A 17559-nucleotide genomic window follows, 5' to 3' on the forward strand; every position below is an offset into this window, starting at 1 on the left:
GTATTGTTACCTGGTAGTGATGTTACTTCAGTAATTGCAATCTGTTTTTTTTTTTCTCCTTCCTCGTAGCTAAAAATATCAGCGGTGCCGCTCTTGCATTTTCTGTACCCAACGCACCTGGTTGATTACCATCTTGGCCATCCCGTTCTCTTCATGCATGTTTCTGAGTGCATGAAGTTGTGAAGGTTCTTCATGTAACACATTTGTGATGCACCATGTTGCTGTATATTCCATCTGTACACTGTTAACATTTCAATGAAGGTAATGTTCCATGCAAATAGAGAACAACAAGGCATAAAAGACAAAAAAAATATTTGCTGGACAGCAGTAGATACAGAATACATTTGTCACTTTCTCCATTTATGCCAAGTTTTGACAGACAACTTTAAAAATTATCCTGTTTATTAAAAAAAAAAAAGAAAAAAAAAGAAAAAGTACATTTTACCCTCTTTTTTTAAGAACTGTTTTTTGAATCCTCCTTTTCCCTTGAGTCCCAGGGTTTTGCTTTGGTTCTGGTAGGAATGGTTAGGATTTCCGCTGGCAGCTCCGTTACTGTAAAACAGATTTTTATTACAGCATGTAGATGGACGAAATCACTGATAAATGTGGAAGTGATAATATCTTGGCTTTGTACCAGCTGAAGCCTTCTTAGTTTATTAGTCTGTGTAAACTGGAAAACTTTCATCATTTGCTGGCTTCGTCAATTCAGAATTAACTGTCAATGTTCCGGTGAGCCAGCAGCTTCTTTTTTTTTCTTTTGAGTCTTTACCTTTGCTTTCTTACTATGCTAATTGAAAATTTCTGTTGGATGATTAAGCAAAACTAAAAATTGTAAGGAACTAACTAGTGATTGAGGAGCAGATTTTGAGGATTAAAATGAAAGAATAGAGAAAGGTTTTTAATCGCTTTTAGGTGTACTGTAAATTTTTTAAGGAGGCTTTAAAAAATACGGAATTTTGGTTCAGCTGTAGACCAGTTGTGTGGTTAATATACTCGAGAAATATTAGGCCTTAAAAGCTTAGTATGAAGAGTTTACTTACTTTACACTGCTGCTGTTGCTTCTCTGGAAATGTATTATGGATACACCGATTTTCTAATAAGATTGTAACACTTTACCACAGATTTGTTTCTCCCCTCTCTTCCCCCTCAATCTGCTCTTGGTTTCTTAAAATCCTTGTGCAGCGTACAGTATCAAGGACAACAATCTTCGCAGCATTACCAACTTGGTTTGGCCCCTGATCCGTTGCTGCGAACGCCTGTACGCTGCACAGGGAATGCTCTCGGTGTCAGTTCAGAACACAAGCTTTGTGATAGGGACTGTATTTGCTTCCCTTATGTTGCTGTGAAAATACATCCTTGCAAGCATTTAGGTTTGTTCCCTTCCTTTTTTAATAGAAAAATACAGGGATCGGTTATTTCTTTTTTTTCTTTTGTTAATTGTTCTGTTACCAACAGGGCTAACTGTTTTCTGCAGCGCTGTATAGTGCATGATATCTCAATCAATATCCTTTTTAGCGGTTAAAAATTTACAACTCGGCAGCCTGGAGTTTTTAAAATGGGAACCCTTCCTAATTTGTATCATTTCACCTTTCTGTGTTGATTACTAATCAAAAGCAGTTCTTAAACATTTTGATGTTGTTACTAGTGGATGTATGGTAGATGGATTTAAGCTTCTCTGATAATTACTACATGATTTTAAACAATATATATTTAAAATAAGCATCTACAATAAATGTGTTGAGCCATATTAACCTGCCGATGGGATCTGTGAAAAAAGTAATGGCCTCATTTTTTTTCTCATTAATTTCTTTACTTTTTTTTGTGAAGCGGCTATAAGTGGCATAACTGTATTTAAAATTAACAAATTAGGTGTAGGGTGGTTTTTTTTTTTATACTTCTAACACAGCATGTGGTGTTGACGTATTACTGTAGACCAAGTTTGTCTTCCACACCAAGACGTGAGGAAATTGTGATTTGTTCTCTCCACCACAATTGAATTATACACTTCTGTCATTTTGGAACACTGCAGTTTACCATGGGACACAGTGTACATATTTCTTGCCATAATGGTAAATGATTGATATATTTAAGGATTAATAAATTTGTGATTTCTGCTGACATTGTGCTTGTGTTTTAATTTCCCAATTAATTGTGATTTTTGCATTGGAAAATGTGTGGTGTCTGTTTGAATTAAGAAGTCAGAGACACAGATGCAGTTTATTACAAGCTGAATTTGCAGTTTGAAAATATGAGTGTTTGCTTTCGTTGTCTTTTGGTTAGTTCTGGACTGCCTTTCCTGAGGACCCAATTGCACAGCATTTATGCTGGACTTTATTGATAGATTTTGCTTTTATAGGTTCATATTTAGAAATGTTTTAGGTAGTCTGCACATTTCTGTAGCTCCCTTACTGTGTTTCATGTGCCTAGCCTGTAATACAAGATGCTGTAAGAGCAGTTACTGTATGTTTAGCATTGCAAACTGTAAAATGCATTAAAGTTCATAAATAATTAGCACTTAAAATAACGTACCAGTTTAAAAGCTTTCATATACATCTGTAGTGATTTTAGGCTCTTATCCTATGCTGAGCCCCAACTGAGAATAGTCCTTTATACCAGCAGAAAAGAAGGACCGAGGGGGCGGAGGAGAGGAGACAACTTGCAGCTTTCATGGGTCATGAAATGCAGAGCTGGATCATTTCTCTGGTTCTGTGCCAGGGGCAGCGTAGTTGCAAGCCAGACCTGTAGCAGCGGCGTTGGTGTGGCAGTGATCCAGGAGTACCGCCTGTCGAAGGAGCGAGAGCGTATTCCTGGGTTTGTGAAAATTTCAGTGCTTCCTTTTGGGTGGCGTTTTGCGATGTATTTGTAAACAAAAAGAAAAATAGTTAGGAGAGACCTCAGAGGTTTGGAATGTTTTGGTAAACCCCAGAGGAAGCAAAAGTGGTTTAGTCTGTTGGGAGGTTTTATATTTTGTCATATCACTTCTACCTACTTGTTTACTCATTTTTTCCACTAAATGCTATTCCAGAAATCAGTTTGACTTCCATTTTAACTGTGCGCCTGCAGTAAGCTGTTTGACAACAGTGGAATTGCTACTAATTTCAGGTATGTAGAGAAGAAGAGAGGTCAGTGTATAAAGCATAATGAGGAGGAGGAGGATGGGGAGAATACATTTGCTAAATATCGGTTTGAAGATTTGGGAGGGGGAAGAGTTTTTTGGGGTTTGGGGTTTTTTTAATTGTTGTGGATGTCCTTTTATAGCACAAATGTTTTAATACACTGCCTCCTGGTGGTGTTTTGTAATGATGTTTTCTATTTAGGCGTGCACAAGAAGATGCTATTTCTTCTGAGCAGAAGGGAACCCAGTGCTTTCATGCATTCACTTTGTTAATGTGAGCAGGGAACACAGAGTATTTCAGAGGCTGAAAATGTCCATTTAATGGGTGTTGAATGTACGCTATATACACATACCTGGAAGAATCAGATTGTTTCAGTTTTCTAAAAACAGGCTCTTGGGACACAGTTAAGAAAATAAACGTCTCCTAGAGTTGTGTATCAAGTCTGGAGTTCATTGTGTCAAAGATTAACTTTACGGTTTCTTCAGTGTGCTGTTAATCCTTTGTGGTGGATCGTCTCCTTGGACTGTGTGCTTGCAGAAAACAGAATTACTTTGTTCTTCTCAGGGGTTTTCTTTCTTTCTTTCTTCTTAAATTTGTACAGTCATACTTTATACATAGCTCATCTTAAGAAAAGGCCATTGGTAAAAAAAATTAACTGTATTAGTTAGAGAATTGATCCAAATTGCTTCAGGTGATTCAGTTTCTTTCTTCCTAACAAATTATTGGTAAAATACAGACAGCTGTGGGTGAATGGGTTAAAATTTAGTTCAGTGCTGCAAGGTCCAACTGCTAAAGGTCTGGTTCCTGCAGGGAGAGCCACTGTAGTAGAGGCCTGACATGCCTGTACAGAAGTATAGGGAGGTTTTGATTGCCATGAGGGGGAGACTTATCTATCCTGAGGACTATCTATGCCTTGCATGAAAGGAATCCTACTATAGCAGACCAGAAGCCTTTCCTCTCTTCTCCCTCTCTTGCACAGATACCCATGGCTGAGCAGAACAAGTTGCAGGATCTGCTTTCAAGACAGCATGCATGTAAAATGAGGAGAACGCAGCAATTCTGCGTGCTCATATGCTGCAGAACAGCAGTGCAAGACTGCTTGTTTCCAGCATGTTCTTGTCCAGACTCCGAGCCCAGGCAAAAGGCACTGCAGACAGTAAGTTTTGGGAAGAGGAGGACATTTAATCACAGAGTGTGAGGGGAGGAGAATCAATCCAAAAAAGACAAGCTGATAGAAAACAAGGTTTGCAAGGTGAAGAGAGAGGAGAACAGTATTTCTGTATTTACAGAAATGTCTCATTTTTCCTTAAGATATTGCCAGCACCCAGCTATGGGGCTGGACCATCTTATGAACTAACTGGGAATTTGGCCCATGTAACCTTTGTCATCATAATGACCTCTAATTAGTTAACGAAGTAAGATAGCTGAATGTTGCAAGTGGTTGGGACAAAGTTGCTTCCCTTAAAATAGCAAGGGCTGAGTCTGCATAGCCACAAAAATATCCTCTGAAAAGTTGCATTAAATTGCAGTGTAGAATTTATCGGGAATCTGACACACCTCATGACAGCTAAGGGCCTAGGTCTTGTAATGACTCACTTCTGCTATTCCCTGAACTCAGCCCATAGTGGGAAGATGCTTTCTTACGTCAGGGCAGAAGAAACAGCAGTGTGTATCACAGAGTTCCCTGCTCACTGTCAGGTATTCCCAATGTCCTAGCAAGCTGGTACAGGAGGAGAGGGGAGTGAAGTTTATTAATAAAGAGCCCACTGCATTGAGAGAGAGTTCGTGGCAAACAAAACAACCCTGAGCTGGGAAGGAAGAGACCACTCCGCTCTTTCACCACTCCTTTTCCCACCCTTCTCAGGCATTCAGTATTGGCTCTCTGAGAAGACAGCTGCCCAGGACCAAGGTGCTGACAGTCACAGATCATTAAGTAACACATGTAGTCAAGGGACCATACTAGCAAGGAAGCAGCCTGATAGTGGAGGTAAGAGCCCATGTTTGTGTGCCTGACAGTTCATTTTATAAGCAAAGTTATTGCCCAAACATTGGTACCTAAACAGAAGTCAAACCCTTAGTAAAGACAGAGAAGAGAGTGCTCCCAAGGACACACCTGTCACGTTACAGCAAGACATCAATTTAAACACCGTGTAAAACTGTTGCCGTGTCCTATGCCCTGGAGAGGGGGTAAGTACCAGAGCAAGAAGCCAGAGTTCAGCTCCAGGACTGATGGCAGGATTAAGGGTGCTTAACAGTTTCAGTGAAGAAAAAGTAAGTATATTAACACATTCATGAAGGAAGATGTTCATGGACTATTGAGCTATTGCCTCCCTTGCACAAGTCATTTGGGGGGATTATCGTAGAACGAAGCAACTGCAAAGATCAGGTGTCAATATTGTGTAGACGTGGCGATGCTACCTCAAGTACTGGTGGTAGGGCCTACTGCCCCATTTTTAGCATGTGTTTTCTTCTGGTGGATGTATACTTGTGCTTTCCAGGGTGACTTTATGAATCTGGCAGGCACTACTTCTAACACCCTCTACCAAAGAAATCCCAGCATGCTCTGCTAGGTGATGGATCTGCTGAGAATTACATGATGAGAAAAAATGGTAGGAGCCCCAGAGGCTGGTGTAGGAAGCAGCTGATGATCTGTGCTACTGTTACTTGCAAAGTGGCAGAGGGTGTTAGGGGCAAGGAGCATCACTCTGATGGGTGTCACAGAAAATCTGAACTGTGCCTGGAGTGAAAGGGATTTGTGAAACTGAGCCCAGTGTAAGGGCTGGTAGACACAGGGTGAGATTTGGCACTTGAGTTCTCCCTGGTTCTCCACGTATTCCTGGAACATGCCTTCATGTTGTCTGTCACCAATGTCCTCCTGCTCTGCAGGCATGTCCTCCCTACCCAGAGTACTCTTCTCCTTTCCCTGTGATACCTTACTAACCCATCCATCCCTGAACTATCAGCATGTCCTGTTTTAACAGGATTCACTTCTAGCAGCTCTTCTTGCACTGCCTCTGTGCTGTGTTGAGCTTGAGCCTCCTTTCTTTCCCTTGTGAGAAAATCTCTGTCTTGAACTCAGTTTTCACCCTCACGCTGTACATTTCCTTGTGCCCCCATGTTTTTTTCCTAAGGTTTGTAGGTGATGCTTTTGCTTCTCAGTGCCCCAAAGCAGGGATTCATGAACATCAGGAGCTTGGCGTGTTCTCGGCACTCTTATTTGGTTAAGTTCTTCAGGCAAAATGGGCACCTGAACATCTGCTCCCTGGCCTGAGCTAGAGATTTAGCATGAGCTGAGAGCATGGGTACTCTGTGGTTGAACTGTGAGCACTGCTGGGCATACACCAAAGTGAAATTTTAGGTGCCTTGGACACTTCAAAAATCATGAGATCTAGGCACTGCTGTAGAAGGGGTAGGAGCTGTGCAGCACTTTTACAATCACAAGTTTGGGTGTAGCACCTGTTCTTGCTTCAGGTTCCAGAGGGATTGCTAAGGGATGTAGCTTTTACATTTATTTTTCCTTGTGTAGGAGTTCCTGTTAGAAGGGCTGCCTGACAGCCCATCTGGAGCAGAGCAGGTTCTCCTTGGGATGCAGTTAGTGAGCTGGAAGTGCCTGAATGCTGAATTCCCGTTTTGTTTCAAAAGTCTGGTCTCCAGAGTCTCTGGTGTATTCAAATGTTGATGCTCACATTGCAGTCTTACATCTTTCTCCAGGATAATGCTATTTCAAAAGGTGCCTCCTCTCCCCACTCCAGATACTTATTCCCACTTTTGATCACAGTTAAAAGCTGGGTTTTTTCAAAGAGATGGTTTTGTAAACTCAGAGCCTTTTACTGGTCTCTTTTTGCGAGGTTACTGTGGTGGGTTGACCCTGGCTGGGTGCCAGGTGCCCACCAAAGCCGCTCTATCACTCCCCCTCCTCAGCTGGACAGGGGAGAGAAAATAAAACAAAAGGCTCGTGGGCCAACGTGAGGACAGCTTAATAAAGTGAAAGCAAAGAAAAACAAATGGTGTTATTCTCTACTTCCCATCAGCAGGCGATGTCTAGCCACTTCCTGGGAAGCAGGGCTTCAGTACGTGTAGCGGTTGCTCCGGAAGACAAAAATGCCCCCCTTCCATCTCCCTTTACTTAGCTTTTATATCTGAGCTGATGACATATGGTATGGAATATCTGTTTGGTTAGTTTAGGTCTGCTGTCCTGGTTATGCCCCCTCCCAAGATCTTGCCCAGCCCCAGCCTGCCATTGAGGGGGGGGCAAAAATGTTGGAGAGACAGCCTCGATGCTGTGCCAGCACTGCTCAGCAGTAGCCAAACCACTGGTGTGTTATCGACACCTTTCTAGCTACTGATGCAGAGCACAGCACTACGAGGGCTGCTAGGGGGACAATTAACTCCATCTCAGCCAGACCCAATACAATCTCCATCCCTTATTCCATACCATTTGCGTCATGCTTGGGTCCCACATAATTTAATACACATATCTTCTAACCATGCTATTGTATTTAATTCTCATTACTGAAATCCCTTCTTACCAACACTTAAAACTGAAACTACATACTTAAACCGCTTTTATACTCAACATACAGATTTACACATTCTTAATAATTACTGTCCCCTGTCCTTTAACAGATAGATATTCCATGGGCTTCTTCCACTCCTCCAGGTGTTCACACACAGGTTATCACTTGGGCCCCATCCATCAAGATGAATGGTCAGGACAGGAGAAGCAGTATGTTCGATCGTTGGGCACCCAACACTGGCTCGGTTTGGGTCTCCGTTGCACTCACCTGGTTCCTTGCGAAGTTCACTCCTCTGCAGTTCAGGTCATTCCTGCTACATTACTTCCTACAACATACGACTCACATCACAGATTATTTTTCCCCAAGGTTAAATGTCCTTGAGGCACACGCTGGGTCTCCCCATCCTTCTGCATTACCCGCCAAGTACAGCCAGGTACTTGAGCAAAGACAATCCCACGAATGGGTTTGCCTTTTCCCATGGGAGGAGAAATCCACACTGCCTTCCCCAGCCACTTCCCCACGTGCACTATGGGGACCTTATCTCCTCCCACAGCATGTAGGGGTTTTGTTTGGGCAGGACCAGGACGGTTAGCAGATCCTCTGGTGTTAACGAGCCAAGTGGTTTCAGCTAAATTTGTATCCCAGTGTTTCCGTGCCCCATTGCCTAGCGCTCTCAACATAGTCTTTAACAGTCCATTATATCTCTCAATTTTTCCAGATGCTTGTGGGTGATAGGGGATGTGGTACACCCACTCGATGCCATGTTTCTTTGCCCAGGAGCTTATGAGGTTATTTCAGAAATGAGTCCTGTTGTCTGACTCAATTCTTTCTGGGGTACTGTGTCACCATAAAATTTGCCTTTCGAGGCCTAAGATGGTGTTTTGGGCAGTGGCATGGTTTACAGGATATGTTTCTAGCCAACCAGTAGCTGCTTCCACCATGGTGAGTATGTAGCACTTGCCGTGACATGTTTGTGGCGGTGGTCCGATGTAGTCAATTTGCCAGGCCTCGCCATATCGAAAACCCAGCCGCCGCCCTCTGTTCCAGGGAGACTTTACTCTGGTGGCTCGCTTGATTGCAGCACATTGCACATTCATGAGTGACCTGTGTGATGGCCTCCATGGTCAGGTCCGCCCCTCGGTCACGAGCCCATCTATATGTTGCATCCCTCCCTAGATGTCCCGATGTCTCATGGGCCCATCGAGCTACAAATAGCTCAGCCTCACACTCCCAGTCCAGGTCCACCTGAACTACTTCTATTTTGGCAGCCTTGTCTACCTGTTCATTATTTTGATGTTCTTCAGTGGCACAGCTTTTGGGCATGTGAGCATCTACATGACGTACCTTTAGAGCCATGTGTTCTACATGGGCAGCGATGTCGTGCCACAATGCAGCTGCGCAGATGGGTTTACCCCTGCGTTGCCAATTGGTCTTCTTCCACTGTTGTAGCCACCCCCATAGGGCGTTAGCCACCATCCAGGAGTCGGTATAGAGAGAGAATACCGGCCACTTTTCTCGTTCAGCAATATCTAGGGCTAGTGGGATGGCTTTCACTTCTGCAAACTGACTTGACTCACCTTCTCCTTCAGTGGCCTCAACGACTTGTCGTTTGGGACTCCACGCAGCAGCTTTCCACTTCCGATGGTTTCCTACCACACGACAGGATCCATCAGTAAACAAAGCATAACACCTTCCGTCTTCTGATAACTCATTATATGGTGGTGCCTCTTGGGCACGAGCCACCTCCTCAGGCAATGCTCCAAAATCTCTGCCTTCTGGCCGGTCCGTGATCTCTTCGGGAATTCCCAGGCGGTTGGATTTCCCCAGTTGAGCTCGTTGCGTGATGAACACTATCCGCTTACTCCACGTAGCGCCGGTTGCACGATGTGTAGAGGGGATGTTTCCTTTGAACATCCAGCATAGCATGGGCAATTGTGGTGCCAAGAGAAGATATGCTTCTGTACCAACAACTTCTGAAGCAGCTCGAACCCCCTCATATGCTGCTAGTATCTCTTTTTCAGTCGGGGTGTAGTGGGCTTCTGATCCTCGGTACCCCAGGCTCCAAAATCCTAATGGTCGACCTTGGGTTTCTCCTGGTGTTTTCTGCCAGAGGCTCCAGGTGAGACCATGCTCCCCAGCTGCAGTGTAGAGTACATTTTGTACATCTGGTCCTGTCCGGACAGGCCCAAGAGCTACTGCACGACCTATTTCCTGTCTGATATGCTCAAAGGCTTGTGGTTGTTCAGGGCCCCATTCAAAATAGTTCTTTTTCTGGGTTACTCAATAGAGAGAGCTTACAAGCTGACTGTAACCTGGAATATGCATTCTCCAGAACCCCACAAGGCCTAGGAAAGCTTGTGTTTCTTTCTTGTTAGCTGGTGGAGACATAGTTGCTATCTTGTTAACCACAGCCATAGGGACATGACGGCGTCCATCCTGCCATTTTATTCCCAAGAACTCAATCTCCTGCACAGGTGCCTTGACCTTGCTTTTCTTTACGGTGAAACCAGCTTTCAGAATAACCTGAATTACTCTTTTTCCCTTCTCAAACGCTTCTTCTGCCTCGTTGCCCTACACAATGATGTCATCTATGTATTGTAAATGTTCGGGGGCATCGCCTTGTTCCAGTGCAGTTTGGATTAGTCCGTGACAAATGATAGGGCTGTGCTTCCACCCCTGGGGCAGTCAATTCCAGGTGTATTGGACACCTCTCCACACGAAAGCAAACCGTGGCCTGCGCTCTGCTGCCAAAGGAATGGAGAAAAATGCATTGGCAATGTCAATTGTAGCGTAGCACATGGCTGCCTTTGATGCCAGTTCACGTTGCAGCTCTAACATGGCTGGTACAGCAGCACTCGGTGGCGGTGTCACTTCTTTCAGGCCGCGATAATCTACTGTTAACCTCCACGCTCCATCAGACTTTTGCGCTGGCCATATAGGACCATTAAAAGGTGAATGAGTCTTGCTGATGACTCCTGGCTTTCCAGTTATCAATCAGCTCATGGATGGGAGCCAGGGTGTCTCGGTTTGTGCGATATTGCCACCAGCACACCGTCCCAGTAGCAATTGGCACCTGCTGTTCTTCAGCCCACAGCGATCCCGCAATGAAGGGATCTTCCGAGAGGCCAGGCAGGGTAGATAGCTGTTTGGTTTTCTCTGTGTTTACAGTGGCTACACCAAAAGCCCATCAATACCCCTTTGGGTCCTTGAAGTACCCTCTCTTGAGGTAGTCTATGCCAAGGATACGAGGGGCCTCTGGGCCGGTCACAATGGGGTGCTTTTCCCACTTGTCCCCTGTTAAGCTCACCTCAGCCTCCAATATAGTCAATTCTTGGCATCCCCCTGTCACTCCAGAGATCCAGATGGGTTCTGTGCTCCTGTACCCTGATGGCACTGGCGTACACTGTGCACCAGTGTCTGCCAAAGCCTTGTACTTCTGTGGGTCTGATGTGCCAGGCCATCGAATCCACACAGTCCAGTATATCCAGTCATCCCTTTCCTCCTCCTGGCCAAAGGCAGGGACCCTCTATTGCTGTTCCTTATCAGAGTATTCACTGTCTGACCCTTGCGGTGCCAGACCAGAAGTCCCCTCACCAGAATCAAGGGAGGTGGTTTCAGTTCTTCTACACCTGGAGGATTGCCAACTGCTTTCTTGGGCCTCTACAGCAACTACGCTGACAACCTTGTTCTCGGGTGACCCCTTCTTAACAGCTGTCTTCCCTCTCGGTTCACGTACACAGGCTTCCAGCTTAAAGGTGGGTTCGCCTGCTTCCTCACGTCCTCGCCTTGGTCACGCAGGAAGAACCAGAGCGCACCATGTGGCATACCCCTTGGGCTCCCTTTCCCTCTGACCGGGGTGGGAGAAGACTCATTTCTTGGAGCGTCCCTAACAGCCAAGGCACTGTCCTGTAGGGATGAGGAGACGGAGATTTTCTTCAAAGTTTTGGAGCCAAGACGACACTTTCTCCACAGTTAGTGTTTCTATATCTGGGCAATACATCACTGCCAAGCTGTTAGAATACGATGCTGGGCACCTTGAGTCACCTTTCTCCACGTGGCCCGTATGCAGACAACATCCTCTGGATCTTTGGAGACCTCCTCATCATCTAGATCACTGTAGATGACTTCCAGCACTGCTAACTCTCTCAGGTACTGGATGCCTTCATCTGCAGTAGTCCACTTTCCTGAGGAGTTCACAAGATCTTCCTTGAACGGATATCTTGCCCTCACACTTGAGAGTAGCCGGCTCCAGAGACTGCAAATTGCTGCCTCTTTTCCAATTCCTCTTTCAATTCCCTGGGTTCTAGCGAGGGATCCCAGCTGTTGGGCTTCCTTGCCTTCCAGTTGCTGACTGTCAGCCCCATTATCCCAGCATCGGAGCAGCCAGGCAGCAGTCCGCTCACCTGGCTGGCGGCTGTAGTCTTGCAGCAAGTCTCGAAGTTCTGAGGAGGTCAGGGACCGGGTAGTTTCCGCTTCCTTTTTAAGGTCTCTCACTCCTTCCTCCAATTTCTTTGTCGAAGGACCGGCTTCTAGATTAAACCTTTCCTCTTCTTCTTCCCTTACTAATCGATGATATGGACCCGTTGATCTCCTTGTCCACTGTTTCTTTTTCACTACTGGTGCAATTACTGTAGTTGTTGTTGTTTGGATCCCTATCTCGAGCATGGTGTCCTCAGATACAGTCTGGGTCCCTGCCTCAACCGTGGTCCTCTGCGAGTGTTGAACTATGGCTCGGTAGGCATAGGCCAGGCCCCAGTACAGCGCGAGAAGCTGCTGGTTTTCATTGGGATAGGCGAGGCACCCTTCTATCAGGTGGCACGTCAGTTGGCCAGGGTTGTTTGCCTGTTTGGGTGTAAAGTCCCAGATTATGGGAGGTGATAACATTCCTAGGAATCTGCCCAAATCCTTCCGTATACCCTGCCACCCAGGGACCGGTCGCTTGAGAGCACGTTTCAGTATTGGCTCACCCGAAACTTGTCTTCTCTTATACCGGGACGAGACCCAATTCCACAATACCCATTATATACCACCAGTATTAATTATTAGTATTAAACAGCTCACATAAGGGTGAACAAGGACCTCGGGAGCCTGCATAATAAAACCATTCACATCAATGCCCGGTAGGAGAGGGGGATGTATCCCCTCATCTCCATTCTTTCCTCATCTTCCTCCACAAGATAGCTCCCACAACACAGCAAAGCCATCAGTGCCAGGACATAGCCATTGTTTGTATTAGCATGTTCCCAAGTTCCTTCATTCTCCCCACAAGTTTGCTCCTACAGCATAGTAAAGCCATCAGTGCCAGGGCAAAGCACACAGCCATTATTTGCATTACCATGTTCCCAAACTCAGCAAAATCGAGATAAGCAAGCAGGCAACAAGCTCCATGACCTGCACAGGAGCTTGCCGCTTAATAACTAGCTATGGCACGCTTAATGCAAAAGTGCTGTTGTCGAGCCCCGCACTGGGTGCCAAAAAGGACTGTGGTGGATTGACCCTGGCTGGTCCCAGGTGCCCACCAAAGCCGCTCTATCACTCCCCCTCCTCAGCTGGACAGGGGGGAGAAAATAAAACAAAAGGCTCGTGGGCCAACGTGAGGACAGCTTAATAAAGTGAAAGCAAAGAAAAACAAATGGTGTTATTCTCTACTTCCCATCAGCAGGCGATGTCTAGCCACTTCCTGGGAAGCAGGGCTTCAGTACGTGTAGCGGTTGCTCCGGAAGACAAAAATGCCCCCCTTCCATCTCCCTTTACTTAAGCTTTTATATCTGAGTTGACGTCATATGGTATGGAATATCTGTTTGGTTAGTTCAGGTCTGCTGTCCTGGTTATGCCCCCTCCCAAGATCTTGCCCAGCCCCAGCCTGCCATTGAGGGGGGGGCAAAAATGTTGGAGAGACAGCCTCGATGCTGTGCCAGCACTGCTCAGCAGTAGCCAAAACACCTTTCTAGCTACTGATGCAGAGCACAGCACTACCGAGGGCTGCTATGGGGACAATTAACTCCAATACATCCAATACAGTTACCTGACAAGAGGTTGCATTAGCATAACAAAGGAGTTACATAGAATAAGCTTTGGGTGGGAAAGGATAGGATTCTTAAACCAGTTTTACCACTGGAGAAAATGTATATGCCATTATTTCTTAAGTAATTGAATGCAGTATATCTACCAACATACTAGTTTGTGGTCAAGAGTCCAGAGCAGGTGAACAACTTAAAAAATTAACTGTGTACAGTTACATGTCTTCACGTAAAGTTGATGAAAATAGTGATTTCTCCCTCAGTTATTGACTGCCATAAAATTCCAATTATTGTTTCCTACCAGTAGGTTAATTCTAGTTCCAGATTAACAGTTTGGAACACAAAGCTTTATGTTGCTTCCCACACCTGCTTTTTCTAGTCATCCCCACAGCACGCATTAACTGGATTTCCCATTATCATTGGTAGTTCTGTGAATATGTCTCATACCATAATATCATGCCCTTTTTCAGGTGCTTTATTTTTGGCTGACAACAGAGAAGGATCAATAGCTCTAAAGCAAGTTTCTTCAAACTCAAACTGCATTACAGGGTAAAGCTGTGACAATTTGGATAATTACAAAACGCCCTTAATAATAATAATAATAATAGTAATAATAATAATTTTTTAAAAATCAGCTTTTTCATTGGCAGAAACTGAGCACCAATACTTTCTAATCTAAGAACATGAGTTCTTAGACTGGCTCTGAAAAATGGCCTCAAAACCACAGTAGCTGGACATTTCTATGAGGGTGGAAGGAGTATGGGTCTTACCTAGTTTTTGAGAGCTTGGTGTGGCCCAACTCAAGGGCAATGGCAACGGCAACAAGAAAAGATGAGTATAAAACACATAAGTAGTCCTGAGAGCAGAAGCCAGCTTTCCTTTTTCTGGCAGTGCCCAAACCACTAGATTCCTGGCTGCTGTTGAGTAAAAGAGATCCAGTTACTGTGTGGTGTTGTGTGGTAATGATAAGAAGCTCAGCCTGTAGCCCTGCAGTGCTAAGCTGTCCATTTTGTCAAGAGTGACTTGCCTCAAAATATAAGTGAAAGCAAGTGTTAGGCACTGGGACATTCTCAATTTGAAAGTGAGATACTGATCACCCCCAGGAAACCAAATTCTGCTACAAGCCCCTATTAAGCACTTACACAGTGGGAGAAAAGAACAGTGACCAACCCAAATTAAGAGAAGGACAAAATCTGCAGGTCTTTTTTCATCACTCACTGGACTCATTCACAGCCAATGCCATTGGGTCAGAGTTTGTGCAGGAAAACAAAAGTATTTAATAAGGTCGGCCAAACCGTGTTCCAAGTGGAGAGGGCGATAGCCTGGCCCCTCAGAAGGGCTCATTAGATTCAGCATAGTAAATGTTTTTCTCCAGGTACCTTATCTAAAACCAAGGAAAAACATGTTTTCATACATCAGTCTCTGGATTTCTTTCCTGTTTTTGCATGCACATGAGAAGAATTAAAGATGCTTCATATCAGCAGCTCTGAAACTAATAATGGTGGTTTCTGGTTTTTTTCTAAACAAAACTTACTCGAGAGTAAAGTACAGAGGCTGGGCCATGCCAAAACTTGCCTGCCTTGTTCATTGTGGCAAATAAAGTTATGGAAAACTCGCTACTTTGACCTTCGTGGATGAATTCTGTTTCTCATGTGGATGCTAGAACTCCAAGTAAGTCTTTACAGAGGAAAAAAAAACCAAAGCAAAACTGTATGTGTGAAAAGCCTTCTTTATATCCCACTGTATTATCAAAATTTTAAATCATCAGTCCACTGTATTACCAAACCAAGGTAAAGATACTATCAAAAGTTATAAAAGTGCATATTTCTTTTTCTAGTAGTTCAAATCACTACTGCACCATCGGAGTTAGGCTTAGGGACCTAACCTTTATTTTACAGTGACATATGGATATTCTTTTGGCTTTGATCAAAAGTAAATATTTTAAAGTAATAGATTTTAGTAAATTACAAAGATGGTTTATTAAATTAATTTGGAAATTGTTTGGAAAGCAGATTAGTGACGGGTAATGTTTGTTCTAGGTGAATAATTGACAGCTTTGCTTTCTTTTCTTTCTCATAGCAGCTGCCTGAACACAGTAACTTACGAAACCCCCACAGGCAGGGCTGCCTAAATCTTATTGTACTGATAAGTTTTTCTAAACAGGTGTTTGAATACAGCAGAGCACCTTTACTCATAATAATAGGGATTGGTAGCATGCCCGGCCTTCTGTTTGCAGGCTTTATTTCTGCTCCTCTGGTTGGTCTTGGGGCTGCCTGTAGAATGTGGTGTAGATAGGTGCACTTTTAAACACTGATGTGGCAATTTCCATTTCCATGCCTTCATTGCCATTCTTTGTATTGGTAATTTTCAGACTGTTTCTCTAGGCCCTGGAGAACCTGTGGATTAAAGGGTTCTGTGAAAGTTGAACAAAATTATCCTTTAGTTAAAGGTTTAAATACACTCCATGTATGTATTTTTAAGAACCTGGGAGTATTAACTAGTTTCCAGCATCTGAGAGGGATGCAGCTAAGGTCTGCTTCTGTTGATCACCTGCAGGAGCTTTCTTCGTATGTCCAGGTCACAGTATTTTCACAACATGATTGAAGAAGTTTCTCATTATAGTTTGAGGCATCCGAAATCATCAGTGATACTTGGAAAACTGCACGTTTGTGGCTCATTAGAATGGTAGAATTCTCCTGCGTGCTGGTAGTCAAAAACAAAACCAAATTTTTTTCAAAATGTGTACAGCAAGTAGTCATGCAAAGAAATCCCTTCTAAAGAGCAGTAATAGGTTGTGGGTGTATTTTGTTGTTGTTGTTGGGGTTTTTGGTTTTGGTTTTTTTTAAATTTGGCCCTACTTAGGGCAGTCATTAAAATGGGGGAAGAGAATAGGGAATTTTATTGTGCAACCCATTCATCCTTCAACAGAAGCGTTTAACTGATGAAGTGTCATGACGCTCTAAGAAGTGCAAGCATGGCAGGGCTGTCCTGTGCTGGCCCCTGATGAGACCTGAAGTGAAATGCCTGTCAAAGTTATTGCTGTGGTTTGAAATGGATCTGTGAGTTCAGCAACACAGTTCATTTGGTATGAAAATTGTGTTTTCATCAAATGTGATTTTCGTGTGCACATGGTTGGAAACATATACGTGTTGGCACATCATTCTGTGATCTGGTTTTGGAGGCACTGTTTCAGTCTCCTGTTGGGACCGAACCACTTTGTATAAATAGTTAAATACTCTGCGATGGAGACAGATGAGCGCAGCAGCACCATCCTGATCTCAGGGCCTGGATGTAGAGCTCTTTGACAGGGATCTGGAAGAGAAAAGTGGGAGGTTTTGCTTTTTGTCATTCAGGCCAGGAATCTGAGTGTAAGTGTCCCTTGTGCAATGTCAGTGCCATAACCACTGAATGAACATTTGAGACAGCCTTTCTCTGTGTTTTTTCACTGAAAAATAAGTAGGGAAGGATCTAGTTTGTGTCTCAGTGCAGTTCAAAAAAATTGTCAAAATGACAACACCAGAAGGGATCCCTTTCCCTGGGCACCTGTCAACTGAAGGTGCCGCAAAGGCTGAAAAATGCAATGAGGATTAGTTAACACAAAGCTGAGGGCAGGAAACATTGTAAGTCTCTTTACTTCAATAAAGGGATGCATTTGATGATTTCAATATGTTGAACGGATACAAGTAACAAGGGCTTAAAAGTCCTCAGTTGATGCTTTGCTGATCTCTTCTTTGCAACGGGTTTCTCAAGATAGGACCCTGAGGTACACTTAGGAGGCAGCATGGGAGAATGTTTACTCTCTCCTCTATAGTTAAAGAGGGGATCTTGGTGTTTGAGTCTTACCACATTCACATGTTTCTATAAGCACTGTTTCCTGGTTAAGACCAGCTTTTCACACACGACAAG

General features: G+C 44.2%; 1 protein-coding gene across 22 annotated transcripts in view; it reads left to right on the forward strand.

Moving 5' to 3' along the window:
- The window catches only part of CAMK2D (calcium/calmodulin dependent protein kinase II delta), a 163064-nt gene extending 160946 nt beyond the window's left edge, over positions 1 to 2118 (forward strand). For all 22 annotated transcript variants that reach the window (XM_075037893.1, XM_075037909.1, XM_075037918.1 and 19 more), the window contains one exon: positions 70 to 2118. The gene's annotated coding sequence lies outside the window, so the exon portion shown is untranslated. The remainder of the gene's footprint in view (positions 1 to 69) is intronic.
- Positions 2119 to 17559: the final 15441 nt, after the last annotated feature.

Source organism: Buteo buteo, chromosome 1, assembly GCF_964188355.1.
Source record: "Buteo buteo chromosome 1, bButBut1.hap1.1, whole genome shotgun sequence".
In the NCBI taxonomy this organism is placed as follows: domain Eukaryota; kingdom Metazoa; phylum Chordata; class Aves; order Accipitriformes; family Accipitridae; genus Buteo; species Buteo buteo.